We start from the raw sequence: 12,971 nt of genomic DNA, 5'->3' as shown, positions 1-12,971 counted from the left end.
GAAGACAGGTGATTCCTGCATTTTCAACTGAGGTACCGGGTTCATCTCACTGAGGAGTGCCAGACAATCAGTGCTGGTCAGCTGGTGCAGCCCGACCAGCTAGAGCGGAAGCAGGGCGAGGCATCGCCTCACCTGGGAAGCGCAAGGGGGAAGGGAATTCCTTTTCCTAGCCAAGGGAAATTGAGACACACAACACCTGGAAAATCGGGTAATTCCCACCCTAATACTGCTCTTTACCAAGGGTCTTAGCAAACGGCACACCAGGAGATTATATCCCACACCTGGCTCAGAGGGTCCCATGCCCACAAAGCCTCCCTCATTGCTAGCACAGCAGTCTGAGATCTAACTGCAAGGTGGCAGCGAAGCTAGGAGAGGGGCGCCCGCCATTGCTGAGGCTTAAGTAGGTAAACAAAGCCACCAGGAAGCTCGAATTTGGTGGAGCCCAGCACAGCTCAAGGAGGCCTGCCTGCCTCTGTAGACTCCACCTCCGGGGACGGGCATAGCTAAACAAAAACCAGCAGAAACCTCTGCAGATGTAAAAGTCCCTGTCTGACAGCTTTGAAGAGAGAAGTGGTTCTCCCAGCACGGAGGTTGAGATCTGAGAACGGACAGACTGCCTGACCCTGAGTAGCCTAACTGGGAGACATCCCCACTAGGTGCAGACCAACACCTCACACCTCACACAGCTGGGTACACCCCTGAGGCGAAGCTTCCAGAGCAAGAATCAGACAGCAACACTCACTGTTCAGCAATATTCTATCTTCTGCAACCTCCGCTACTGATACCCAGGCAAACAGGGTCTGGAGTGGACCTCAAGCAAACTCCAACAGACCTGCAGCTGAGGGTCCTATCTGTTAGAAGGAAAACTAACAAATAGAAAGGACACCCACAACAAACCTTATCAGTACATCGCCATCATCAAAGACCAAAGGCAGATAAAACCACAAAGATGGGGAAAAAGCAGTGCAGAAAAGCTGGAAATTCAAAAAATCAGAGCGCATATCCCCCTCCAAAGGAATGCAGCTCATCGCCAGCAACGGAACAAAGCTGGACAGAGAATTACTTTGATGAGTTGAGAGAAGAAGGCTTCAGTCGATCAAACTTCTCAGAGCTAAAGGAGGAACTACGGACCCAGTGTAAAGAAACTAAAAACCTTGAAAAAAGAGTGGCTGAATGGATAACTAGAATAATCAATGCAGAGAAGACCTTAAAAGAACTGATAGAGATGAAAATCATGACACAAGAACTACATGACAAATGCACAAGCTTCAGTAACTGACTTGATCAACTGGAAGAAAGACTATCAGTGATTGAAGATCAAATGAATGAAATGAAGTGAGAAGAGAAGTGTAGAGAAAAAAGAGTAAAAAGAAATGAACAAAGCCCCCAAGAAATATGGGATTATGTGAAAAGACCAAATCTACGTCTGACTGGTGTGCCTGAAAGTGACGGGGAAAATAGAACCAAGATGGAAAACACTCTGCAGGATATCGTCCAGGAGAACTTCCCCCACCAAGTAAGGCAGGACAACATTCAAATTCCAGAAATACAGAGAATGCCACAAAGAGGCTCCTCGAGAAGAGCAACTCCAAGACACATAATTGTCAGGTTTACCAAAGTTGAAAGGAGGGAAAAAATGTTAAGGGCAGCCAGAGAGAAAGATTGGGTTACTCACAAAGGGAAGCCCATCAGACTAACAGCAGATCTCTCGGCAGAAACTCTCCAAGCCAGAAGAGAGTGGGGGCCAATATTCAATATACTCAAAGAAAAGAATTTTCAACCCAGAATTTCATATCCAGCCAAACTAAATTTCAGAAGTGAAGGAGAAATAAAATCCTTTACAGATAAGCAAATGCTTAGAGATTTTGTCACCACCAGGCCTGCCCTACAAGAGATCCTGAAGGAAGCACTAAATATGGAAAGGAATAACCAGTACCAGCCATTGCAAAAGCATGCCAAAATGTAAAGTCCATCGATGCTAGGAAGAAACTGCATCAACTAATGAGCAAAATAACCAGCTAATATCATAATGACAGGATCAAGTTCACATATAACAATATTAACCTTAAATTTAAATGGAATAAATGGTCCAATTAAAAGACACAGACTGGCAAATTGGATAAAGAGTCAAGACCCATCAGTTTGCTGCATTCAGGAGACCCATCTCACATGAAGAGACACACACAGGCTCAAAATAAAGCAATGGAGGAAGATCTACCAAGCAAATGGAAAACAAAAAAAAGCGGGGATTGCAATCCTAGTCTCTGATAAAACAGACTTTAAACCATCAAAGATCAAAAGAGACAAAGAAATCCATTACATAATGGTAAAGGGATCAATTCATCAGGAAGAGCTAACTATCCTAAATATGTATGCACCCAATACAGGAGCACCCAGATTCATAAAGCAAGTCCTTAGAGACCTACAAAGAGACTTAGACTCCCATACAATAATAATGGGAGACTTTAACACCCCACTGTCAACATTTGACAGATCAAAGAGACAGAAAGTTAGCAAGGATATCCAGGAATTGAACTCAACTCTGCACCAAGTGGACCTAATAGACATCTACAAAACTCTCCACCCCACATCAACAGAATATACATTCTTCTCAGCACCACATCACACTTATTCCAAAATTGACCACATAATTGAAAGTAAAACACTCCTCAGCAAATGTAAAAGAACAGAGATTATAACAAACTGTCTCTCAGACCACAGTGCAATCAAACTAGAACTCAGGACTAAGAAACTTAATCAAAACCACTCAACTACACGGAAACTGAACAACCTGCTCCTGAATGGCTACTGGGTACATAACAAAATGAAGGCAGAAATAAAGATGTTCTTTGAAACCAATGAGAACAAAGGTACAACGTACCAGAATCTCTGGGACACATTTAAAGCAGTGTGTAGAGGAAAATTTATAGCACTAAATGCCCACAAGAGAAAACAGGAAAGATCTAAAATTGACACCCTAACATCACAATTAAAAGAACTAGAGAAGCAAGAGCAAACACATTCAAAAGCTAGCAGAAGGCAAGAAATAACTAAGATCAGAGCAGAATTGAAGGAGATAGAGACACAAAAAGCCCTCCAAAAAATCAATGAATCCAGGAGCTGGTTTTTTGAAAAGATCAACAAAATTGATAGACTGCTAGCAACACTAATGAAGAAGAAAAGAGAGAAGAATCAAATAGATGCAATAAAAATTGATAAAGGGGATATCACCACCGACCCCACAGAAATACAAACTACCATCAGAGAATACTATAAACACTGCTACACAAATAAACTGGAAAACCTAGAAGAAAAGGATAATTTCCTGGACATTTACACTCTGCCAAGATTAAACCAGGAAGAAATTGAATCCCTGAATAGACCAATAGCAGGCTCTGAAATTGAGGCAATAATTAATAGCCTACCAACCAAAAAAAAGTCCAGGACCACACGAATTCACAGCCGAATTCTACCAGAGGTACAAGGAGGAGCTGGTACCATTCCTTCTGAAACTATTCCAATCAATAGAAAAAGAGGGAATCCTCCCTAACTCATTTTACGAGGCCAACATCATCCTGATACCAAAGCCTGACAGAGATACAACAAAAAAAGAGAATTTTGACCAATATCCCTAATGAACATCGATGCAAAAATCCTCGATAAAATACTGGCAAACCGAATCCAGCAGCACATCAAAAAGCTCATCCACCATGATCAAATGGGCTTCATCCCTGGGATGCAAGGCTGGTTCAACATATGCAAAGCAATAAACATAATCTAGCATATAAACACAACCAAAGACAAAAACCACATGATTATCTCAAAAGATGCAGAAAAGGCCTTTTACGAAATTCAACAGCTCTTCATGCTAAAAACTCTCAACAAATTTGGTATTGATGGAATGTATCTCAAAATAATAAGAGCTATTTATGACAAACTCACAGCCAATATCATACTGAATGGGCAACAACTGGAATAATTCCCTTTGAAAACTGCACAAGACAGGGATGCCCTCTCTCACCACTCCTATTCAACATAGTGTTGGAAGTTCTGGCTAGGGCAATTAGGCAAGAGAAAGAAATAAAGGGTATTCAGTTAGGAAAAGAAGAAGTCAGATTGTGCCTGTATGCAGATGACATGATTGTATATTTAGAAAACCCCATCATCTCAGCCCAAAATCTCCTTAACCTGATAAGCAACTTCAGCGAAGTCTCAGGATATAAAATCAATGTGCAAAAATCACAAGCATTCTTATACACCAGTAACAGACAGAGAGTCAAATCATGAATGAACTCCCATTCACAATAGCTTCAAAGAGAATAAAATACCTTGGAATCCAGCTTACAAGGGATGTAAAGGACCTCTTCAAGGAGAACTACAAACCACTGCTCAGTGAAATAAAAGAGGACACAACAAATGGAAGAACATACCATGCTCATGGATAGGAAGAATCAATACTGTGAAAATGGCCATACTGCCCAAGGTAATTTATAGATTCAATGCCATTCCCATTAAGCTACCAATGACTTTCTTCACAGAATTGGAAAAAACTGCTTTAAAGTTCACATGGAACCAAAAAAGAGCCCACAATGCCAAGACAATCCTAAGCCAAAAGAACAAAGCTGGAGGCATCACGCTACCTGACTTCAAACTATACTACAAGGCTACAGTAACCAAAACAGCATGGTACTAGTACCAAAACAGAGATATAGACCAATGGAACAGAACAGAGCCCTCAGAAATAATACCACACATCTACAGCCATCTGATCTTTGACAAACCTGACAAAAACAAGAAATGGGGAAAGGATTCCCTATTTAATAAATGGTGCTGGGAAAATTGGCTAGCCGTAAGTATAAAGCTGAAACTGGATCCTTTCCTTACTCCTTATACAAAAATTAATTCAAGATGGATCAGAGACTTAAATGTTAGACCTAAAACCATAAAAACCCTAGAAGAAAACCTAGGTAATACCATTCAGGACATAGGCATGGGCAAGGACTTCATGTCTAAAACACCAAAAGCAATGGCAACAAAAGCCAAAATTGACAAATGGAATCTAATTAAACTAAAGAGCTTCTGCACAGCAAAAGAAACTACCATCAGAGTGAACAGGCAACCTACAGAATGGGAGGAAATTTTTGCAATCTACTCATCTGACAAGGGACTAATATCCAGATCCTACAAAGAACTCAAACAAATTTACAAGAAAAAAACAAACACCACCATCAAAAAGTGGGCAAAGGACATGAACAGACACTTCTCTAAAGAAGACATTCATACAGCCAACAGACACATGAAAAAATGCTCATCATTACTCGCCATCAGAGAAATGCAAATCAAAACCACAATGAGATACCATCTCACACCAGTGAGGATGGCAATCATTAAAAAATCAGGAAGCAACAGGTACTGGAGAGGATGTGGAGAAATAGGAACACTTTTACACTGTTGGTGGGACTGTAAACTAGTTCAACCATTGTGGAAAACAGTGTGGTGATTCCTCAAGGATCTAGAACTAGAAATACCATTTGACCCAGCCATCCCATCACTGGGGATATACCCAAAGGATTATAAATCATGCTGCTATAAAAACACATGCAGCATATGTTTATTGCAGCACTATTCACAATAGCAAAGAATTGGAATCAACCCAAATGTCCATCAGTGACAGACTGGATTAAGAAAATGTGGCACATATGCACCATGGAATACACTGCAGCCATAAAAAAGGATGATTTCGTGTCCTTTGTAGGGACATGGATGCAGATGGAAACCATCACTCTCAGCAAACTATTGCAAGAACAGAAAACTAAACACCGCATGTTCTCACTTATAGGTGGGAATTGAACAATATCACTTGGACACAGGAAGGAGAACATCACACACCGGGGCCTATTGTGGGGAGGGGGGAGTGGGGAGGGATAGCATTAGGAGATATACCTAATGTAAATGACAAGTTAATGGGTGCAGCACACCAACATGGCACATGTATACATATGTAACAAACTTGCACGTTGTGCACATGTACCCTAGAACTTAAAGTATAATAATAAAAAAAAGAAATGAGATTACTTTTTAAACATATACTTATTACCATTTGTACTCTTCCTGGGTATTATGTATTTTTGTCCTTTGCTTATTTTGCCATAAGGATGCCTTTTTTTTTTTAATTTGGAAAAGCTCTTTATCAATAATAATGGCATTTCTTTTCTGCCATGTTTATTGCAGGCATTTTTCACAGTATGTCATCATTTGTCTTTTATTTTGTATATATGGAAATTTTACCTAGCGCTACTTATTAATCTTATTCTTAGTGATATATTCTTTTGCTTGCTCAGCCTTGTCTTCTTTAAAAACTGCTTCTTTGACCATGATGATGATTGATAACTTGGCTTCTGAATTAGTTTCCTATTGCTCTTGTAACAAATTGCCACACAATTGGTGTCTTAAAATAACACATTTATTGTTTTATGGTTCTGGAACTCAGAAGTCCAAAATGGGTCTCACAATTAAATTAAATTAAATAGGTCCATAATTAAAGTGTAGGCAGAACTGCATTCCATCTGGAGGCTCTAGAGAAGAAACTGTTTCCTTGCCCTTTCCAGTTTCTAGAGGCTGTCTGCATTCCCTGGCTTGTGATCCTTTCCTTTATCTTTAAAGTTCATCACCTCAGTCTCTGCTTCTGATGTCACATCTCCTTCTCTAACTCTGTTGCTGCCATTTTCCAGTTACAAGTACCCTTGTAATGATATTGGGCACACAAGGATAATCTCACCATCAATATACTTAACTTAATCACATCTGCAGACCCTTTTGCCATATGAAGTAACACATCCACAGGTTTCAGATTAGGATGTTGACATATTTGGGGATCACAGCTCCCACCACCCCATCCTAGCCTCCTGCCCAGCATAGTTCATTGTAGAAACTCACATAGAAACACTACTCTTACTCTCCATCAGGTCCTATTTTCCAAGCACTCTTTCCAGGTTGACATCACCCTGTGTTCAGAACCCTTTTATCATCCCCTTTCTTTTTAAAAATACGCACACAATCTTAAACTCTCTTGTTGACTATGATCATTTTCTCCCTAGCCCAAAAAGCAGTTTCTTTGACCAAATTCCCCATATTAATAGCCCATTTTATTTCAGACATATTATTCGGCTAGATCTCATTTAGCCAAATGTCTACAGCTAATTTATTTGTGAAGGTGAAAACCTTCCAAATATTACAGTATCTCTTCTGCTTATATGATAACTTCCAATATCTATCACGTTTAAAGCACAAACCTCATTTTTAGGAGTCCATCATATCCAAAATTCAGGATTTAAGAAGTAAATCCCTATTCATGGGAATGAATATTTGCTCTTTCATTCACCAGCACCGTGCTTAGTATTGAGATACAAAAAACAGGACAGCATCTTTTCCCTTAAGGTCAAGAGAAAAACAGGGTTCCAATCATTTTTATTGTATTTTTAAAAATTGAAAACAAAATCAAAAGTTCACACATTTCTTTTTTAATATGTAAGTTCACTGAGAACTTGGATTCCAAGTATTTTGTATGTATTTGTATGTGTACGTTTCTAGATGCACTATGTATTCTGAAAAGAGAATATATTATAATATAGTAAGACATGGATTCAAGTGTTGGCTCACCATCTATTTGCTCCATTAGCATATATGAGTAATTTAGCTCTTTGAGCCTTAGTTTCCATATTTGTAAAATGTGGGTGATAATGCCTACCTCACCAGGACTTTGTAAGAATTAAATGACACAACATATGTCTGAATGCCCCTTAAAATTCATGTGTTGAAACTGAATTGCCAGTGTGATAGCATTAAGTGGTGGGGCTTTTAGGAGGTGATTAGGTCCTGATAGCACTGCCTTCATGAATGGATTAGTGCCCTTATGAAAGGGCCCGAAGGAACTAGCTAGCTCCCTTTTGTCCATTTTGTTCTCTACCATAAGACACAGTGTTCAGGGCACCTACTTGGAAGCAGGGAGCTGCCCTCACCAGACACCAAATCCGCTGGCACCTTGACCTTAGAATTGCCAGCCTCCGGAACTGTGAGAAATAAATTCCTGTTCTTTATAAATCACCCAGTCTCAGGTATTTTGGAATGGCAGATTAAATGGATTAACACAATATGTAAAGCACTTAGAATAGCCTGGCATATAGTAAATCCTCAAATGTGTGGGCAGGGTTGGAATTTAAAGTAGGAGTTGTTTCTTCATATTACAGAGTGATAAAGAACACATACTCTGGAATCAAAGTACCTGGTTTAAAATCCCAGCTCTACCATTTACTAGCTGTGTGACTATAAAATGAGGATAATAATAACTCCCACCTCATGGGGTTGTCATATAGGTTATATGACTTATATACTTAACACATGTAGAATGCTTAAAAGAGTGCCTGTTTACCTGGCAAATGCTATATAACTGTAGGCTATAATTATATATCTCCCTAAATTTATAGTTCCTCAAAATAGAGCATTACAGTTATATTTGTTATATAAACCAAACTTACAATTTCTCAACATAAGGTATTTCAGCTTCTGTTACAATGTGATATAATGAAAAGATCAGTGTCTTTTTATTTATAAACAAAGCTGAATAAGATGAGCCGGTATCTTTTCCTGTGAAATGGCAATACTAATGTCTACCAAACCCAGGGCTTTTTTTTTTTTCTTATCATCAGCAAATTAAGAAATACAGGTATCACAGACCATCTAGGTTTGAACTCTAATTACTAGATATTTTACCTTGAGGAAGTCACTTAACCTCTTTCTTTCTCTTCTTTGTATATAGTTTTAAAAAATAGAGACAGGATCTTGCTTTTTTACCCAGGCTAGAGTGTAGTGGCACAATCATGCACCGTAACTTTGAACCCTTGGGTTCAAGTGATTTTCCTGCCTCAGCCTCCTGAGTAGCTAGGACTAAGGCACACACCACTACGCCTGGCTAATTTTTTTTAAGGCGGTGTTTTTGAGCCATGGGGTCTTGCTATATTGTCCAGGCTGGTTTTGAACTCCTAGGCTCAAGTGATCCTCCTATCTTGGCCTCCCAAAGTGTGAGGATTGCAGGCATGATCAACTGCACCCAGCCTTTATGCATAACCAGTTTTAACAGAGAAAAATTAATTCTATGTTTGGCTACCATAATTCTTCTTAAAGTGGAGGAGAGCTATTTTTATTTAGGAAATTATCTTAACAAAGAGTTGTAAGTGCAAGTAGTGCCTAACAGTATGTATCGGAAGGAAAAATTTTAACTAAAGAGAAGGCTAAACTGTACTCAATGAAGAAGTAAACAGAAATTAGGGATGAGGGAGAACACGGGAGAGGGAAGAGAAGAAACGAGAAGCAAATGACCACAACTGAAGCCTGGAGCCTGTGTGAAAAGAAAGCCAGTTTTAATTAAGGTGAACCAATAGAGAACGTTTAGGAAAAAGAAGTCTAATATTCAAGTCTATTTTTGCACTCCCTTAATGTAAACATCTTTCTCTTCTTCCCCAAGACTTCACCGAAGTGTGATACATCTGTACTCATATGTAAGGGGGTGAGTGGTGAATCCAAGCTTGAATGTGTGGTCTACCCCACATTCACTTCCTCCTGATGGTGGTGTGGAGCCAAGAGCATCATATGAAAATAACAATAGATTTGGAACTGCAGATGGCAATGAGCAGCGAAATGCATGGTGGTCCAGAAAAGTATCTCTTCTATAGTAACGGGAGGTGACTGGAGAAGGACGGAGACTGAGAACAAAATTACAAATATCTACTTCCTAGTGTTGTGGTAAAGATTGCTGTGAAATGGCTCATGCTATTTTCCTATAGAGGGTGTTGTTTTTTTTGTTTGCTCTAAATTCATTCAACAAATAGGCAATTGTGTGCCAAATAAGTGGCAGGCATTGTCCTAGGTCCTGAGAATATAGTTGTGAACAGAACAGACAAAGCCCCGCTTAGACCACTTAGTTTTGGGGAGTGGGAAGATGTGGCAATTACAGACACACAGAGAGAAATAGTAAACAAATGCATAAATAAAAGGTATAATAAATCAGATGGTGACAAGTGCTGCCAATCAAAATAAAGCAGGACAGGGAGATTAGGGAGTATCAGAGCATGGTGGGAGGAGGGTATGGTTTAAAAAGCAGAGACAGGGAACCCTCAATGCAAAGATGAATTTGAGCAAAGACCTGAAAGAAATGAGGGAGCAAGACTTGTGATTGAGAGAATTGTAGGTAGAGGGATTAGTTGAGGCCAAGGCCTTGATCTGGGAGTATGCCCAGCATGTTGGAAGATCCTTGAGGAGCCAGTGTGGCTAGAGAGAAATGGGTTGTGGGGAAAGTTGTAGGAGAAGAGGTTTTGGGAGATGGAGGGATGGGGGAAGATTGTATGTGTTGGATAAAGCTTGATGGTACAGGATAGAGGTTCTGAACCCTGACTGCACATTTGAATCCACCTGGAGAACCCCCAACTTGATGCAACCAATCCTGACTTCACTGGGTTGAAATAGGACCTAAATTTCGGCAGGTTTTAAAAGGGCCCTAGGTAATTCTAATATGCACCCAGGATTGAGAACCACGAATGTGAGTAATGTAAGCAACTGGCAGGCTCTTTCCTGGGAGGGAAAGGAAGCTCTTGGAAAGTTTTGAGCAGAGGTGTGCAATGTTGTGTTCTGACTTAGACATTAAGATGATCCCTGGCTGGAAAATGTATGCAATCAAGTTATATCCAATGTATCTTTTAAAACATTTAAAAAATCCTTGTCAAATCAAATCAGGGAATAAATTAAAACAAAGCTATGTTCCTGTTCATGAAAGTGCTTGGCACATGATATTTGCTAAATAAATGTTAATGAATTACCATATCAAAGGGCTTTGTATGGTTTCATGAAAATATACAATGTTAAAATTACTGTGTAACAAAAAATGCTGTGTGTCTGAGGCAGTATATTTGGTATAATTGTGTTTAATATTATCCTTCAGTTTCTGATGGAAATTTGAGTGAAAACTAGTGAACTAGAGAAGAAAATACATATAGACATATTTTGTTTCTGACTTCTGAATATGAGAATAGCTTAGGTGCTTATCTACAAAACCTTGCTGAGATTGAAAATAAAATAATACCTATCTGTGATAAACTGTATGAAATTATTGTAAGAATAAAAAATAATAGAGAGAAAGGAAGTTAAATGATAAAATCCTTTCAATACTGGGCTAAATGTTATTTATAACACTTGTGATGTGTTTTATTGTCATGTAAATTATATGCCTTTTTATCAAATTGCTTTTCTTTTTTGTGAAAAAAGAAAGAAAAACATTCTGTTAATAACAAAAAGCATTCTTTTCTGTTCTGTATTATTTGAAAAAATAGCTATAAAATATGAGTTCCAAACAGTGTTTCAATAAGTAGTAATTCTAGGAAATCTATAAAACTAAAATCCACCACTGTTTTCCAGAACTTAATACCCACATTCACCAGGAGAATTATTAACCCCCCCAATGCCCCTAGGTGTCATTATTTCAAAAATGTGTGTATTCTAATCATTATAAGAGAAATTAGAGTAATAAAGGAAAAAAAGGTTGGTGTCTATAATATAAGGCTGCTAATGCACAAATAGTAAAGCTATTTTTGTCTCAAAATGGGTGACCAAAATAAGTGATGAGTATATTCAGTGCAAACAGACATACACACACACACACACACATACACAAAAGAGTCTTGTTTGATTGTCTTAACACATTTCTCACTTCTCAATTTTATTATTATATTATAAAAAATCTCAACAATAAACAAAAGTAGATAGAACAGTATCATGAACTGTCCTTTATCAGTCACCCAGCTTCAACAATTTTTCCACTAATATTTGTAGTCCTGAAGTTGATTTTGTCTGATATTAAGAAATCCACTCCAATTTTCTTATAAATAGTGTTTTCTTGTTATATGTTTTTTTCTATCCTTTTACTTTTAACCTATGTTAGTCTTCATATTTAAAATACTGTTTTTTGTAGACAGCATCATTGAGTCTTCCTTTTAAAAATCCTGACAATCTCTGCTTTTTAAATGGGGGTGTTTGGACATTTATAGTTCCTGTAATTAATAACATGGTTACCTTTAAATCTACTATTTGGCTATTTGTTTTCTGTTTGCCACATCTGTTCTATGTCCCTTTTTTCCTTGTTTTAGACTAATTGACTATGTTTTAGTATTCCATTTAATCTGTAAGAGTAGCTTATTGGCTACACTTCTTTGGTTATTTGTTTATTTTTGATACTTTACCTAGGATTTTTTTTTTAATGGAGTCTCACTCTGTTGCCCAGCCTGGAGTGCAATGGCGCAATCTCAGCTCACTGCAATCTCTGCCTCCCGGGTACAAGCGATTCTCCTGCCTCAGCCTCCTGGGTAGCTGGGATTACAGGTGCTCGCCCCCATGCCCGGCTAATTTTTTATATTTTTAGTGGAGATGGGCTTGCACCATGTTGGCCAGGCTGGTCTTGAACTCCTAACCTCAGGTGATCCACCTGCCTTGGCCTCCCAAAGTACTGGGATTACAGGTATGAGCCACCAAGCCTGGTCTTTTCTAGAATTTATAATCTTCAACTTTAACTTAACACATTCACCTTCAAATAATATTGTACTACTTCAAATATAATAACCTTCCAATAGATATTTCTATTTCCACCCTCTCATTCTTTGTGCTCTTGTTGTCATAGCCTTTATTTTTATGTATTATGAATTTCACAATACATTGTTATTATCTTTGCTTTAAAAAGTCAATTCTTTTTCAAGGAAATTTTAAAAAGAGAAAATATTATTTTATATTTATCCACATATTTAGCACTTCTGATTTCTCTCTGGTTTTAATTTTCCTTCAGCCTGAGACGTCCTTTTGTATTTCTTGAAATGAAGTTCTTCTGGTGATAATTTTTTTCAATGTCTGTTTGAAAATTTTTTATTTCATATTAA

The sequence above is a fragment of the Macaca mulatta genome, chromosome 11 (genome assembly GCF_049350105.2).
Source record: "Macaca mulatta isolate MMU2019108-1 chromosome 11, T2T-MMU8v2.0, whole genome shotgun sequence".
NCBI classification, from domain to species: Eukaryota; Metazoa; Chordata; class Mammalia; order Primates; family Cercopithecidae; genus Macaca; species Macaca mulatta.
Note: the sequence above shows the minus strand (reverse complement) of the source record.